Genomic DNA, 18,688 nt, shown 5'->3' on the forward strand with positions numbered 1-18,688 from the left:
CCCTATCAGCACTGATTGAGGGCACCTGGCTGCCGGTACCTGAGGACTGAAAGGCCCGAGCCAGAGTCTCGTTCGCGCTCTCTGCTGGAGGATCTGTTTTGGAGAGCAGCTACTGGATTTATGCTTTTGTTTTCCTTCATCTTAGTTTGGCATTCATACACCTTGCACCACACCATAGTGATGGGATAATGATACCTCAAGGAGTGTATTGACACACTATACAAACTGTGTCGGCACTGTATTGATACTGCGCCGGTCACCCAATAGTGCCCCCTGCAGTTGTTAGAAAATCATTGCAGGTAAAGAAATTCCTTGTTTGTGTAAATGCTAAACTGAGTTGGTATGTAACATTTAGCAAATTTGAGTTACAATTCAGAGTTACAATTTGTGACTTATGTACACAATTTTGTTAACTTAACTGTTCAATCATATGAAATAAAATACTTGAGAAAAGAAGTGATTTGTTTATGCATTTTTATTGAGGAGCAACAGCTTTTGTAGTGTCTTTGCTCCAAGGCGATTTCTCCTCTTTGATACCAGTTCCCCCGCCTTAGAAAATACTCTCTCACACCGCACAGATGAACATGGTGAGCAGAGACATCTCAGTGCAAGTTCATGAAGGTGTGGATACGCTCTTTTGTTGCTCTTCCAATATTGCAATGGGTCTTTTTTTCTGGGTAAGTTGCTTTCTGCCAGGTAGCGTTGGACTTCTAGTATCGAATCAGCTGTGGCATTAGAGGTCCTCTTGTTCTCCTCAACCTCCATGTCAAATGTTTCCCAGAGATTGTGCCCTAAAAAAAATATAATAATAATAATCACAAGTATATTATCACATGACAAAGTGCCACATAAATATACAAATAAACAGAAAGAAATGTGTTTTCATACCTGAACTGGGTTCTGATCCATGTGAAGAGCTAGGCCCTTCTTCTGCTGGGTCAGGCTCTTGGCTCCTCATTTGGTCAGCACACTCCAACTTCAGTCTTTTGACAGCTTCAGTTGCCTTCAGTGAGCTGACGAATCCAATTGTTTTGAACCTAGGATCCAAAAGTGTTGCCAGTGTCATCACACTGAGTGATTCCATGCTAGAGATGCATTCTGTTAGCCGCTTTCTCAGATTTTCTGCAAGCTGTTTAGCAGCTGTTTTTCTCACCGTTGACGCTTGACGGTGAAGCTCAACGTGGACCATTTTCAGCATGGGAATAACCTTTGACCCAGAGACTCTTTTTTCCTCAGACAGTTCAGTTGTTGCTTGGTCAAAAGGAGCAAGCAACCTGAGCATCTCTTCAATGGTTTCACAGTCTTCCGTAGTCAGTGGAGTGATGTCCCTTTTAATGAGGCCAGTGACACCCAGACTGCCTCCTTCTGCTCAGCCATTTTTTCAAACATTTGGTAGGTGCTGTTCCATCTTGTTGGCACCTCATTGATTAATTTATGGACCGGTGTTCCCAGCTGCTGCTGTATTTGAGTGAGCTTCTCTTTGGCAGTAGTGCTCGATCGAAAGTACGTCACTATTTGTCGTGTTTTGTTGCGTATTTCTGTAAGTGTTTCGACCTGATCACATGATTTCCTCACCATTAAATTCATGGTATGGGCTATACAAATGGTATGGCGTATTTGCAGCATCCGAGCACATGAAATCATGTTTGCTGCTGCATCAGTGACAAGACACCTGACCTTTGCAGCTGTGCCCCACTCCTCCATGAGGCTCTTTTTAACTGTGGCCATGTTTTCAGCAGTGTGTTTTTCAGGAAAATGCTGCACTCCCAAGACTGACGTATGGAGTTCATGGCTTTCTTTGTCCACATAGTGGCAAGTAACCGCTAGATATGCCTCCATATTCATGGATGTCCACATATCAGCTGTTAAACTAACAGCAACGGCGCTCTGGAGGTCCTTTTTTGTTTTCTCCTTTTCCTTCTCATACCTCTGGCTCACCAAATCCTTGATGGTCTGAAAATAACCATACAAATATTCTTATACCAAAATATAGTTATATAGTACAAAAACATAATAATAACCTTTCTTAAACATACCTTCCTGCTTGGTAGAACATACGAGGGTATGATGAGCTTCAAGAGCTCCCTGAATCCCTCATTTTCAACCAAGCTGAGTGGCTGACAGTCTTTGATGATCATGTTGACCACTGCCTCATCCACTGCCTCATCCACTGCTTGCTTAGGAACTGCAAGCCAAAAGGAAATATTTCGTTAAAAGCTTATTTAAGGTCTGTATTATTTTTTTTTTACAAAAAATGTTAATCTAGCAGAGAAATGCAATAGAGGAAAACTTCCCTGATCGGGAATTGAACCGAGGTCACTGGGGAGTGAGCTCTGAATCTTACCCACTAGACCACCAGGGCTGTAAAGTGAATAAGGAGAACATGTCAACATACCTGGGGTATTCTCACGGGTATCTGCTGATTCTTCATCGCCACCATGCCGAGCTCTATAATGCCTCAGCATTGATGAAGTGCTCTTATTGATGTAAGATAGCTCCGTAGAACAGAGCCGACACTTCACCTACAATGACATAAAAATTTAATTTATCAGAAAACTATTCAAACCACTTACCAGAACAGAGTAAAAACTAAGGTGGCGCACTGCATTCACTTGTCAAAGAAAAATGACAATGACATAGGGTATCTATCAGGATCTCGTAATAACAAGATAATATGAATAAAGCAACTGTAAGGCTATTTCACTGACTACCGTATTTTCCGGACTATAAGTCGCACTTTTTTTCCTAGTTTGGCTGGTCCTGCGACTTATAGTCAGGAGCGACGTATATATGTTTTAAATGTCAATTCATGCTGACTGACATGAACCGTCTACAGCCACCAGAGGGCGCTCTAGGCTTGTGACAACTATATGCTGCCCCTGTACCACCGAAAAAAATAACATTAACATTAAAAGAAAAGAAAGACTGAACAAAATCGAAATGCCTCCAAAAAGAAAATCGTATGCTGCAGATTACAAACTGCAGGTTGTGAAATATGCATCCGAAAACGGCAATAGAGCAGCAGAGAGAAAGTTTGGAGTCAACGAGAAACTTGTGAGAGACTGGAGAAAAGCAGAGGTTGCTCTTGCCGCCATGAAAAAAACAAAAAAAGCGAATCGCGGGCTGAGGGCGAGATGGCCAGAGCTGGAGGAACGACTATATAGATGGGTTTTAGAGCAACGTGCTGCCGGGAGAGGCATGTCAACGGTGCATGTACGTCTCCACGCCCTGGCAGTTGCCAAAGACATGAATATAAACGACTTCAGAGGCGGGCCGTCCTGGTGTTACCGTTTCATGCAACGGAACCGGCTCTCTATCAGAGCACGGACAACTGTATGTCAGAAACTGCCAGCAGATTTTCAGGCCAAGATCGACAGTTTCCGTGAGTTTGTTGCAAAGCAGGTGACTGAACACAACGTGTCACCGGATCACATTATAAACATGGATGAAGTCCCCCTCACGTTTGACATCCCCATGGGCCGAAGTGTCGCAGAGAAAGGGCAGAAAAGTGTGAATATAGTGACAACTGGTCATGAGAAATCACACTTCACCGTGGTGCTTGCATGTTGTGGAGACGGATCGAAATTACCACCGATGGTCATTTTCAAGCGCAAAACCATGCCAAAAGACGACTTCCCCCCCACAATTGCCGTGGCCGTGAATGAGAAAGGATGGATGGATACAGAAATGATGAATGTTTGGCTTACAAAGTGCTACACTAAGCGTCCCGACGGCTTCTTTAAAACACGCAAAGCCCTGCTTGTGATGGACAGTATGCGAGCGCACATAACGCAACTGTTCAAAGATAAAATAAAAGCTTGCAACTCCATACCTGTCATCATCCCTGGAGGCTTAACAAAAGTACTCCAGCCACTCGACATCTCCGTGAACCGGAGCTTCAAGGCTGTCTTGCGTCGCCTGTGGGAGGAGTGGATGGTGGATGGAGAGCACAGCTTCACGGCAACGGGAAGGATGCGCCATGCAACTTTCCAGCAAGTCCTTGGATGGATCGACAAAGCATGGACTTCTGTGACAACCGAAACCATACTGTCCGGATTCAGAAAGGCTGGGATAACGGGAAATAATGCTGCGTCTGACGACAGCCCCGCAGAAGAGGAGACAGTGCTTCGTCTTCCTCCGGAGTTGGCGGAGTTGTTCCGCAGCGACACCGAGAATGAAGAATTCAATGGATTCAGTGAAGTGGAATGAGATCGGGAGCTTCGTTAACTTGCTTACCGAGACTTGGCTCGTCGTGTTAATTTAGCCTCTTTTTTTCAGCCTCCCAGCGATGTTCCTTATGCTATTGTGTAGCTGAATAACTGTACATATGTTACGTTAACATACCGGACATTCAGCCTGTTCTGTGTTAAATTAACTGAATAACTGTTTGTGTTAAATTACCGGTAACATACCGGACATTCAGCCTGTTCTGTGTTAAATTAACTGAATAACCGTTTGTGTTAAATTGTTAAGTGTGAAATAAATGTCTGAATAAATGCGAATTCATACTTTTTGACAAGAACTGTCTACAGCCGTGAGAGTGCGCTCTCGGCTTGTGACAACTATATGCTGCTCCTGTACCACTGAAAAAAACGAAGAAGAGAGCGGACGGTTCTTCCGGGTTAGCTGCTTGTTAGCCATCTGTTGTTAGCCGTCTTGTTAGCTTATTAGCCGTCTGTTGTTAGCCCGCCGTCTTGTGTCCGGTGCGGCGCAGGGTCCACCCCTACCAGCCCAGCGGCCGAATGCTCAGTGGGTGCGTCCGAGATGCCCCGTCTGTCCCAGCAGTCCTCCGTCGGAGCGCGTCAAGGGGTAGAAGCATGCCACCCTAGCCCGACTCGCAGAGCCAGCCTCCAGGTAGAAGGTATGTGTTGCGTTAACATACCGGACCTGTGTAGTTAATAACTTCCCTTTCCAGTTTACCGTAAATGTCTGTTATTGGCTTGGATTTGAAAATAAATATCTGAATAAATACGACTTATAGTCCGGTGCGACCTATATACGTTTTTTTCCTCTTCACGACGCATTTATTGGCTGATGCGACTTATACTCAGGAGCGACTTATAGTCCGGAAAATACGGTATATGTATCACAGGTGACGTTGTGACGACAAAGTGAATGCAATGCGCCACCCAAAAAACATATGGTATATTATGGAAAAACTAACTGTAAACAGTACTCAAAGGAGAAAAAGATTTACCTTGTTTGGCGTCAGAAGATCCAAATTATTCCACACTGGGGAAAACTTCCTTGAACGATCCATTATAACGCAACAGCAAAACTCCATCCAACAAACCCACGACATGTTGATGCAGTTTTATACCTTATAAACACACTTTGGCGCAACAAATTCAACCGATACACTTCCTGTATCGGTCACGTGATTAGTTCTTAAAGCAATACACGCACCAATACGGGGTTTCACTCTTGGGCTCTCGGCACAGTGCTGACGCACCAGTGTTGCTCGTCCCATCACTACCACACCATATATTTCCTTATATATTGTGTCCTTACCACGTTTTTTGTTGGCCATGACAATACACATTCATAAATGTTACCTTGTAAATGAACACACCGCGTGATGTCGTGTCCTTCTGTTTGGGATGATCCAGGCTCTCGCATGCCCATTTCCCAACAGCTGGGTTTTTCTTGAAGACCAGGGAACAGATAAAAGATGTTTTGGACATACAATCTTTTTTTATCACTTCTGTGACCGCAGTTTTAATTATTCATTACGGTTGCGTCTAAGTTATGCTTTTTTAGGAGCGGTTTAATTATTGCAGTTTTCAGGGCCTGTGGAAATACACCTGATTGAAGAGACTTCTTTACTATGTGAAGTATATCTGAGGCCAAGCAATGAAAAACAGCTAAGGAAAATCGTGATGTCGAGGCTACAGGAGGAGGATTTCAGGTGTTGGATAATGTCTTCCAGGTCTTTAGCATTTATCAGACGGAATTGTGACATGGTGTCTGAAATGGCTTTAGGTGAACACAGGGACAGTACATTTGCTGTACCCGATGCAGAGGCACTGACTGCCTGTCTAATTTTCATGATTTTGTCAGTGAAGAAGGAGGCAAAATCATTGCAGGCCCTGGTGGATAGAAATTCTGAGGCTATCGACACTGGGGGGTTTGTTAGTCTGTTGACGGTAGCAAACAAGACACGTGAGTTGTTTTTATTTTTGGTAATGATGTCAGAGAAGAAAGACTTTCGTGGCTTTTTTATTTCCCGATTATAGACGCAGAGTTTCTCTTTATATATTTCCAAGTGAACCTGGAGATTTGTTTTTCTCCACCTGCGTTCAACTTTTCTGCACTCAGTTTGTGCTGTTCTCACAGTCATGGCTTTTCTCCATGGAGATATTTTCTTGCCAGATACTTCCTTTATTTTAATGGGAGCGATGGTATCCATGACATTTGTTATTTTAGAATTAAAATGATCAACTAGCTCATTTACTGAGAAGTTAGCATGGGCAAGTGAGGGAGTAAAAATCTGGGCAAACATTTCCTCTGCATTTTCAGTTAAGTGACGTCTAGTGGTTACCTCTTGATCGTTGATCTGATCGTTTCACCACGGAGGAAAGCATTTCACAAATTGCAGTAGGCCTACCATAAGGAGCTGTACAAATGCCGCAGTTTTTGCATTGCTGTGTATTAGTTGAAAGCCCAGTGGCGATCTGCTCATCGAAATAATATGCTACAAAGGGGCGATCTGGCCATCTGTGTGTTGAACTTTCCTGTCGGCTCCCTGACCGTAGTCGAGGAGGGCAGAAGCAACAAGCTTCAGGTTCAATAACCCACTTTAGCTTAAATGACTGGAGAGAGGCGAGCTCTTCTTGGGAGGCCGTTGCATTTATTTAGCTGTTCTTCTGTTTCACAAAATACATCACAGACCTCTGTTTTTCTGCTTCCTCGTTTCACTTCCAGAAACATACACACACGTACCCTCACTGTCGCTCTACCATCCACAAATGCACAAGCCACACCCCTCTCTCTCTCTCTCTCTCTCTTAAAAGGGACAGCGATCTCATCTCACTCTGCATGACCCTAATAGAGAACCGCAGTGACGTGTCATAAAACCCAGAAGTAAACTTCTTCCGGTTCCTTCGCGAAAAACCAATGCAAATTCCCCATAGGATTTTGGAAAATAGCTCGAAATAAGGTCTGTGGTTGACACACATTTAAGAGAGGCATCACGTTTTGTTCAGCCGGATAATCTCCACATGTCAACCCTACTTTTATAATTTTTGAATCATAAATCTAGTCGCCAAAAGCGAAATGCTAACGTTATGCTATAGACGAACTACAAGCCAGTACAGCAGCAGGGTCGCACGACTTCAACGTCACGCCAATTTAAGATCGTTTCAACTGACTTGCACTGAAACTGCACTTTGAACACTTTAAATATATTAACATTTTAAACTGTATTCCCCGGTTATCTAGGCCCGTTTTGTTTAATGTGTACCACGTTTATCTAGACCCTTTTTGTTTTATGTATACATGTCACACTGTGGGAAACGATATTTCGATATTTCTGGATGTATAACACATGTAGAATTTTTGACAATAAAGCTGAATTTGACTTTCGCGTGCTTGCATATTTTAACAAAGCTTTTCATTTTAGCCACACTGAATTTAACTAGAAGTCATGGCTGTGTCAATTACCAGTCTGATATCGTTTTACAAAGATGACAAGAAGAATGTAGATAGAGGAGAGAACCACTACAATCAGGACACGTTACAGTGCAGCCTAGATGAAGGTCTGCTTACCGGTGTTGTCAGGGCTAGCATGAGGGACAAGGTTTATAGTGTCGGTGAGTAGTGATAGCAAGAGTACCGTTAACCTAGAGTTAATTTATTCCCATTAATTCCCATAAACAAATCAATTGTATGTGTCACATGAAATCTTTATTTGGCAAGGCAAGTTTATTTATATTGCACTTTTCAACACAAGGCAATTCAAAGTGTTTTACAAAAAATGAAAGACATTAAGAAAATGGCATTTAAAATCAGTCATTAAAAAGAAAAGCTAATAAAAGAAACATTAAAAGAAAAAATACATGGATAAAAGTCACAGTGCAGTCTAAGATATGAATAGTTCAATTAAAAGCAGCGACAAAAAGAAAAGTCTTCAGCCTGGATTTAAAAGTAGTCAGAGTTGCAGCGGACCTGCAGGTTTCTGGGAGTTTGTTCCAGATGTTTGGAGCATAATAACTGAACGCTGCTTTACCATGTTTAGTTCTGACTCTGGGGACAGATTGTCAAATAAAAAAAGAGAGAAAGGCCAGAAAACGCTTTGTCATTGCTGATATTGAAAAGCAGCTGAGAGCATTGTTTGGGAAAAAGACTATATGGGAAAACCTAAAGAAGGAGAACAATTCAAATGGTGGATTGCAGGACGTATGTGATGGCCTGATGTGCAGGAAGTTGCGTGAACCTGGAGAGTTTCTGGCTGAGGAAAACCATTTCAGTGCGATATTCAACACGGATGGAATCCCCCTGTACAGTTCAACTGGGGAAAAATTGTGGCCAATATTTTTGTGCATAAATGAAATTCCAGTAGAACAGAGGTTTGCCAGAGAAAACACTGTACTTGTTGGTATATGGCAAGGAAAAGGTTCTCCACCTTTCCAGACTTATATGGCTGCCTTTTCAAAGAAAATGGTAGATTTATATAACAATGGATTTGAAATGTGCCCTCCTGTCCCTACAGGTGAAGAAAACACCTCTGAAATTATGCCGGTATGTGTTAAGGTTGCTGTGTTGCTAGGGACTGTTGATCTGCAGGCAAAAGCTTATTGTACTAACATGACCCAGCACAATGGCGAGTATGGGTGTATAACCTGTGAAGAGGTGGGGGAAGTGGTCCGTCAAGGCAAGGGTCACAGCAGGTGTTATCCTTATCGTCCCCCAGGAGAGCACAGATCTCTCAGACAGTCGGAGGAAATTTTGGACAAATTTGTAGTGGAGGCAACGAGGTCGAGGAGGGTTAAGGGGTTTTGTGGGAAGTCTGGTTTGGAAGAGCTGCATCAAACAGGTTTTGATCTAGTATTGAGCATGGTGCCTGATTACATGCATGGGGTACTCATGGGAGTAACAAAAAATCTCATGTACAAGTGGTTCAGTCCAACAAATTCAAAAGAAGAGTATTTTGTTGGAAATAAACTAAAACATATTTCACGCCTGTTGGCCGACATAAAGCCCCCAGATTATTTGGACAGATTACCAAGGGACCTGGAGAAGCAGTACAGCCACTTCAAAGCCAATGAGCTCCAGGCTTGGCTAATCTACTATGGTTTACCATGCCTCACGGGTGTCCTAAAGGAAAAGTATCTAGACCATTTTGCCTTGTTGTCTGAAGGAATTTACCTTTTGTTGGGTGACAATATCAGCGAATCAGAATTGGATCGGGCTGAAAAGATGCTGGATATGTTTTATCGCGATTTTGCTGTCCTGTATGGCCAGGGATCATGTGGGTTGAATGTCCACAACACGTGTAGGCATCTTGTTATGTATGTGAGGTTGTGGGGCCCTATATTCTGCTGGAGTTGTTTTGGATTTGAGGATGCGAATGCAGACATCCTGACATCGGTTCATGGAACAAGAGATGTCACCTCACAGATTTTGAAATTCAAGTATGCCCAAGCAAATATTCACTCTGTGTTGTCAAGGTCACGTGTTTCTGATGAGGTCCAGCATTCATTCTTGTGCAATGTAACTCGTGACCGCAGCCACCTTAAAACATCTTGGAAAGGGTTGAAATCCACTGACAATTGCAAGATTGCAGGTGGTTTGAAAGCATTTTCTTTCACCGATGAAGCAGCGGAGCAATTTCTTTGTGAACAATTGGGAATTCAAAGTCTGGAGGAAGTGCGGCTAGTCGCGCGGGTTCAGCAAGGCACTCAGAAGTATTACTCCAAAGCATATCCTCGAATGAAAAGACGCATTTGCTATGTTGTTCTACTGAACAATGGAAGCTTATTGTCCATTGAAAGTTTTGCCTTTGTTTTGGAAGCTAATAAAGTGTTTGCAGTTGGCTACAAACTGGAGGAAAGAAATGTCAGGGAAATTAGGTTTGGTGGTTGTCACCTCAGAGTAGTCGAGGAAACAAATGATTTGTTGGTGGTGCCGGTTGATGAACTTGTAGAGAAGGTGGTGTATATGTCCCCCCCCAAATTGCCCCAAATATGTTGTGCGGTTACCAAACCTTTATGGCAGGAGCATTGTTAAGTAGGTTATTTGCACAAATTCTTGAATAGAATACCGGTAGATGCCATTGGAATTGATACCGGTACTTGACAGAAAATGTGAATTAGCATTCCCCATTTCCGAGAAAAAAAAAAATGTAAGTACAAATTCTATGAAGTCCAAGGTAATAATTTATAAATAGTATCATATTATATTACTGCTCTTCAATAATGTACAACATTGTGTATATATATTGGTATATAGCACTTCAAATGATACCACCACCAGCATCTCACATTAGAGGGCACTCGGCCCAGATTAGCATAAATTGCAAAAAAGTGGCCTAAAACATTGATCAACCAATCACAAATGAAACATGTTTGCAACTAATGACTAGATATGTCATACTTCTATTTTTCTGTTTTTGCATAGCCTGGTATTCATTCAGCTTGAAAATTGGTATTGATGTCCCTGGAATTGATGTATTTATAGCTGAGTGGAATTATGATTGATGATTGTGGAATTAATTGATTTTAAGACAATGTAGTTTGTTTATGTTGTTATGGTGAAGATATATCTGGCACACTTAATTATATTTGTTCATATTGAAGTAAGGGAACTGGTTCTGTCTTGTTTTTGGTAAAGCAGACAAGGATTCTACTTGGGAGTCCAATATTGTAATATGTTTCCATGTATTGACAAAATTGTAACCTTTCATGTAATTGTGTGAATTAAGTTTTGTACCACTGTCTGTTCTCTGAGATTCTTATTGTATTCATATGAAATTGGCACTGTTGTTTACATTTTCAATGTCAGTCTACCAGGTAAATAGAGCACATGTCCAAAAAAAAATCCAAAATATGTAGTGCGTGCCAAACCCTATTGGCCATGTTGGCAGGGGTATTGCTAATGTCATATTTGCAAACAATTTGTTATTTCTGCTGACGAACATGTAGGTCACATATTTAATGTTATTTGATCAGACATTACATTTATCTGTACATTCTGAAATAAATTAAATGTGTCTATTATAAATACTGTATGTTGTGCCTTCATATTTTTCATAAATCCCCAGTTCAGCCCTGTGTAACTCACTACTCCAGGACAAACAAAAAGAGTCGGAACTGAGACAAAAAGATTGGCACCAATATCTTTGATCTGCATTCAACATTGAGACCACAGAAGAACATGATCATTTCATGGTTAGAAATATCAGAATTCTATCCATGTTTTACCATGTTTCATGACCACAGAAAAGCATGAATATTTCATGGATAAAAATATCAGTGATTGTCCATGTTTCACCGTGTTGCATGACCATGGAAAATCATGGATATTTCATGGATGGAAATAATATAGGATTTGTCCATGTTTGTGCATGTTTCATGACCATGGAAAATCATGGTCAATTCATTGCCAGACAAGTGAACATGTTTTTCCATGTTTCATGACCATGGACAATCATGGTCAGTTCACGGCCAGGCGGGTAGTACGTGTTCTGTCCATGTTTCATGACCATGGACAAACCACGGACAAACATACCATGGACACCCACCATGGACAGATCCACGGATGTCCATGGATGACCATGGTCATCCATGAGTTTTCCGTGAAACATGGATGACACGAGACCAAGGAAAGCTGACCAGTCCCTGAAGACCTGAGAAATCTGGATGGTTCATCATTTAGCAGGAGGTCAGAAATGCATTTTGGTCCTAAACCATTCAGTGCTTTATAAACAGCAGCAGTATTTTGAAATCTATTCTTTGACACACAGGAAGCCAGTGTAAAGACTTCAGAACTGGAGCGATGTGATCCACTTTCTTAGTGTTGGTAAGGACTCGAGCAGCGGTGTTCTGAATCAGCTGCAGCTTTCTAATAGATGTGTTAGTGAGACCTGTGAAGACACCATTGCAGTAGTCCAGTCTACTGAAGATAAAAGCATGGACACGTTTTTCCAAATCCTGCTGTGACATTATTCTTTTAATCCTAGATATGTTCTTTAGGTGATAGTAAGCTGATTTAGTAACTGTTTTAATGTGACTGTTGAAACCAATAACTAATTTAACCCGCTCACAAGAGAGCCCACCTCCGAAGATCGTGACTGGCTGAGGGACAGACTCGGGGGCAGGTTCTCAGGAATTTCTTGGCTTTTCTCCCCCGAGCCAGAAGAGGAACACTACAGCTTAGAAACACTTACTGTTCCTGAAATGATCAAATCTGTTGGGCATCAGGGACCTGAGGCAATTCTGGCAAGCATGGCATTGTCTGAAGAGCAACAGAGGGCAATTCAGGTGGCTACCACTGGTCAGCAAACCAACCCAAACTGGCATTTGTTCAGGAAAGGAAGGTTGACTGCCAGCAACTTTGGAGCTGTCCTGAGGTGAAAAAAATTGTGAATTGTTTTTAATTTACATTTACTCGCCTTTGCAATGTTGTGGTTGTTAGAGTGTTAGGTTTCCTGTCAGCTCGTCTGTTGGGAAGATATAAAATATAGTTTCATGGAAGTCACACCGTCACATATACTGTAAGAGCATTAAGACATACAGTACATAGGCTAAAACAAAACATCTAAAGATATAACCTTGCACTTTGATAAGTCTCGTGAACATTTTCACTATTTTGACATTTTTATAGATGAAAATTGAACTAAAGAAATAAATGGTTGATTAATCCATATTGAAAATAGGTGTCAGCTGCTTCACTAATTATAATAGTTATATTTCTTAATTAATTAAGATAAGATATTACTGTATTGATCCCAATTTGGGAAATGTTTGTGTTGCAGCAGCATAACAAGAAAAACAAAATATAAGTTATTATATATACAAAAGTATTTGAGGGATGGAATATTAAATTGAATATAAATGTAAAATGTACATGTGATTTTACGTCCAAGAGAAGAACTATATGTCAAACTGATTTCCCTGACTACAATCTTTAGTTACATGGTGAAACGTTATGCTGCTTGTACTAATAAGACTTATCATATAAGCCACACAGGTTTTAATAGGATGTATTCATTATCTTTACTTATGTTGCGGTCTTTTCAGCAGCGCCATCTCTATAACGGCGATACAGTCACTACCCATTATTTACATTTCACTGTGACATGGACAAAAATGTAACGTCAGCTTACCTCATGGCACGAATCCAGACTCTCCTTTGGAAAACATTGGCCGGGAAACGATAGAACAAGCACGTTTCATGCGAAGACCTGTGGCTGCAACCCGGAGCAAAGCAACAAACCATTGCGTAGCTAACTAGTAGCGCTAGCTTTAGCTAACGTTAGCCAACGAAACGAACTGCCGAGTAAAATTGGAAAACACTGCTAATTAATTATTCTATAATTTGTAAAACTACGATGTTAAAAACGACAGTTTCAAAAATACAGATTCTAATGGTCAGATATAGATATACAGATACTAAAGATAGGCAGGTACTTGCTTTCAAGCAGAACACAGGGGAAAACAAATTTAGCGGGAGTGTTTACGTGCTCGGCGTAATGACGTACAATGGCCTCGACAATTTCTGTAGTCCTATTCAGCCATTCGGTAACAACCATCGTTTTTCAGACACGTAAACTCTTCAAAAATCCCCAGTGCACTGCTGATGTATTTAATGTCGTAGAACAAAACATGATTTACCTCTTAAATTTGTGTCAACCACAGACCTTATTTCGAGCTATTTTCCAAAACCCTATGGAAAAAATGCATTGCTTTTTGAGGAAGGAACCGGAAGTGCTAAAAATGCTAACTTACTTCCGGGCGTCAAGCTCCTCAACCCCCTCCCCCCCCCGTTGATAATTCTCGATCGTTGGCACGCTGATAACATTTTTTTTTAAAATGGCACTTCATATCAAAAAGGTTGCCGACCCCTGCTATAGACGGTCAAAGTCAATACACACTAGGGGTTTCACAACTACCAATATTTACTAGTCGACTAGTTTTTCAAAATAGTAGTCGACTAGTCGACTAGTCGTTACGTCATAATAGAGACACACAAAGAGAGGTTTACAACTGTATTTTCTATTGGAACTCATACAGTAACATTAAACACTGCATTTTAATATGTGTTACATGGCTGAGTAAATAACAAACACTGGACTCACCAAAATCGACAGCAAAAAACTCTTGTTTACATAAATGCCACGTAAATCCAGTGCGCAACAGCGCATTGCGCAACACTTTATTCGCTGTCCTCCACGATAACGTCCACCTTTCCATATTTTTGGTTTGAACACCAACGCATCGACATGTGAGGGAAGGAGGCTTGATCGCTTTCGGGTGACAGTGTTGCCTGCCAGGGAAAAAACCCTCTCATTCGGGGTGCTTGTGGCTGGAATAGCCAGGTAGCTCCTCGAAAGCGGGGGAAGCGGTGCACGTTTTCTGCCCACCACTCCAGTGGATTATCCATTGTGGGGATATGCGGTGTCCGCTGGCAGTAATCCCGTAGCTCATCATCCGCATCACTGTTGCCTCTGTTCAGTGCTGACGCCGGTCCGTTGCTCACTGGTGGTAGCATTACTGCTAGTGCTAGCTGTCGGCAGCGGGTGTTTCATCTTCAGATGGTTGCGCATAGCAGATGCATTTGTATTGTACTTCAGTACAGCTGTACACAACTGACACTTCACTGTGGAGTTGGTTACATCTTCGTTGAAGTACTGCCATACATAAGAATGTCGGACGTGTTTTGAAGCATTTTGCAGCACCTCGTTTACCTCCATTTTTTCCACGACTAGTCGACTAGGGCCTACAGCGCCGACTAGTGGTAAAGGTAGTCGACTAGTCGACTAGTCGATTAGTTGGTGAAACCCCTAATACACACTATAGCAGTGATGCAAATTAGTCGCTTTTCGGCGCCTCCCGCTTTTTTAACGCTGATTTGGGTGACTTGTGTAATTCGTGGAGAACCGAAGAGTTTTCGTTTTGGGGGGGGGGGGGGTTGTCCATCCGACTGACGAACGGACAACTTCTCACTACAAAAAAGAAGAAGAAATCTAGATCGTAAAATAATTAAACAAGCGAGTGACTGTTTTTCCTGGCCGAGGACAGGTTCCTTGAACACAACACGAGCGTAACATGTCTTCACGTGGTATATGTCTCGTCTGAAAGGAGTGCTGACGGAGAGCACCGGAACGCCGCTCCAGCTCTTCAAATATTACAGTCCCGGGAGTACCCATAAGAAGCCGTACACATGCCACAGTGTTTGCGTGGCTGTGTCTTTAGTTGAAAGCACAGTGGCGATCTGTTGTTATTAGCATCTGGTTAGCTAGCTATGCTAACACATTTAAAGAGCTTTTCTACAACCAGGTGGAAGAGAGCTCTCTCCTGAGAGGCTCAAATAACCTCAGCTCAGTGAGGTTAAGGCACACCTTGATATGATCATTATCATTATTAATGAGACATTAGAGACTAAATGAAAAACAGGTATAAAATACTATATGACAGTAAAACAAAGTTGTTATTAATAAACAAGAATACAGTTTAAAAGGGGAGTGATTTGTAAAATATCCAAAAAGAAAATCTGCTTACAGTTCGGTTTCAAATGGGTGTTGAGATGTATCTCCTAATGTTGCTCTCAAAGTGCACCAGATTGATGCTTTTAACTTCAATATTTAAAAAAAATCTTCCCGGGGGAGCATGCCCCCCGGACCCCCCCTAGAGGAGGTTAGGTGCCCCCCCCCTGTTGGAGATTTGGAGGATGTTTAAAACCAACCTCGTCTCCGCGTGTCGTTTCATAAACTGGGTAAATTCGTAAAAAGGAAGGGATTAAGAAACACCAGAATGCAAGTGAAACAATAATCTTGTTTTAATGATACAAGGTAACAATACAAATACAAAGGAATCACGAAGAACTCTGCAGAGTACTCCGGGCTCAGGTTCTACCACGTGTGAGACAGGTCTCAGGAACGGCCGGTCAAAAACAAGAGCGCGAACCAAAGGAAAACACAGGCTTTCATAATAAAACACAGGAGGAGGTGTGTGCGTGCTTTCCCCCAGAGGTCATCTTATTGGGAGAGACCAACACATGGCCTGTCGCACCCAATCAGTGCGACACAGCAGAAGAAACCCGGAAACCAAAAGTCTCTTTCAGTTTGACGAAAACCAGACACCTTTTGGTGTCTGGTACGAACCTGCTCTAAACAACAAGTTTCCTTATCTTATTTCACATCTTGCAGCCCTCACACACACATCCCCTTTTATGGCCCTTTGTCCCTGAGTCCATCTTCCCCCCTTCAGGTTACCACACACAAGTTAAAAGTATGTTTTAAGATATAGTTGTTATAGTTGGCTAAATATACGTAATACATGTAAATTACTTTCATATCAATAATAACGAGGAACACATTACCTATGCTCTTAAGCAGTATTAGAGATGCTTTTCAAATAGTCAAACTTCACACAGGCCTAATATAGAGAACACACTCATTTGTCCTATAGCCCCTCCATTTGTTTGAGCTATTGTTCACATCTTTACTTCAAATAAAAGGTTTCACATTGTATATTTCCAGCTTCCTTTACACATACTGTTATTATTAATACAAAGTAATTAACCACACACATCTATTGAAAACAAGTAGATTTCCCTGATAATTGACATGCTGAAAATCTTAAGAAGAATGTCCCCTCCCCCAGCTCTCTCGTCCCTGTCATAAAAGCTGCTTCCATTTCATATAGAGTAATAAAACATGTTTAAGCTAATTTCTCCACAATGTTTGTAGCCATTTAGTACCCGCACATGAAAGAATAAAAACAGAGGTATAGTTGAACAGTAATCACGCAGCACATATATTTACTGCAATGAAAACACACACATTTGCCCTAAGCATGTGTAACGCACCCTCTTCTTTTATGAGGGAAACATTCCAGAGTCTTGGAGCTATCCCCAAATTAGGATGTCCCCTGCTCCCATCCTTCTCTAAACACAAAGACTTCACCTCAATATATTGGGGAGGGAAAATATACTTTGTCCCTTCAAATTTAACATACATGAATATATATAAGGTGACATTGAAATGAATATACCAGATGTAACTTTCCTGCCATAACACGTTACTTTAATACTTCAAATAATTCAAATAATCCTTCACCCCCCACTTAAATCATGTTCACATGGATAGGATACTAAATACATTTACACACATCTTGTGTCCATATCTTTCTGTTTTGGTGGTCATGCCACAACCGTGCTCGTGCATGCATGCGCGAGTCATGTTGAGATATCTGGATTCAGAGGTTACTTTTTCTTTGCACAACATGAAAGAAAGGCGAAATGAATGGGCTGTGATTTTATTTTTTTAAGCAGAGGTTGAGTTCAATAATTTGTACGGCCCTCGGAGGTTGTTGTAAAAATGTAAAGGAAAAAGGTTCCCCACCCCTGCTGTAAATAATAATAAAAACCCTTGATTTATAACTTAACATCTCTGTCTCCTAATGATCTGAGTATATCATAAAGCATAGCCAGTTCATTGAAGCATTATAGCACAGGCCTTTGTCAGATGGTATATTACACTGTTTTATTTCTGCTTCGAATAGTTCTCTCTTTTTTCACCATACCTGTGTTTGCATCACTGTATAGACCAGGGTTTCCCAAAGTGGGGGTCGCGAGATGATTACAAAATAAAAATGACAAAATAAATAAATAAAAATGTATTAAAAGAAATTGATAATATTTTTAAATTATTATTAATAATAACGTTTGCATAGACATTTTCAGGGGCGGACTAGCCATCTGTATAATTTCCCCGCAACGAGGCTCCCCCTTTGACAATCCACTAGCGCAGTGTTTCTCCAACTTTTTTTTCACCCCCCCCCCCCGACAGGGGGTCGCCAGTCTCTGGCACTGTTATTCTGGGGGTCGCGGGCTGAAAAGTTTGGGAACCCCTGCTATAGACAACAAATCGGTAAAATCATCGAAAAAGCTTGCACAGTATTTGGGTGGTCTGTAGATGTTTAGGAAAAGAGCTCGAAAGGAGCATTTCAACTGAAGGGCCGCATATTCAAAAGAAGCAAAGTTTCGATACATAGTCTGCTTGCATTGAAATAAATCATTAAACAAAATAGCTACTCCACCCCCTTTCTTATGTAGTCTTGCCTGACTCATATAATTCAAGTTGTGAGGGATTGATTCTATAAGAACAGCTGTGCTGTTGTTTTGGTCTAACCAAGTTTTAGTTAAAAACATAAAATCCAGGTCGTGCTTGGTGATAAAATCATTGATTAAAAATGATTTACCTGCTAAAGACCTGACATTTAATAAAGCCAGTTTAAGTGTGACATACCACCACTCTGACTGTTAACGACAGACCGTGGAGCACGTGGAATCACTGCAAAATGTGATACATTCAGACGGATGCCCTTGGATCCTCTGTTCTCAGTCCGAGTCACCTTCTGTGTAAGCAGGCCACAACACAAATGGGACGCTGCACTGGCATCTGGTCGTTGGGTGTCGCCAGAGAGCGAGACGGTAGGCGTGGAAACAGTGGCCTGGGATGACACCG

Source organism: Notothenia rossii (genome assembly GCF_949606895.1).
Source record: "Notothenia rossii genome assembly, chromosome: 3".
NCBI lineage: Eukaryota > Metazoa > Chordata > Actinopteri > Perciformes > Nototheniidae > Notothenia > Notothenia rossii.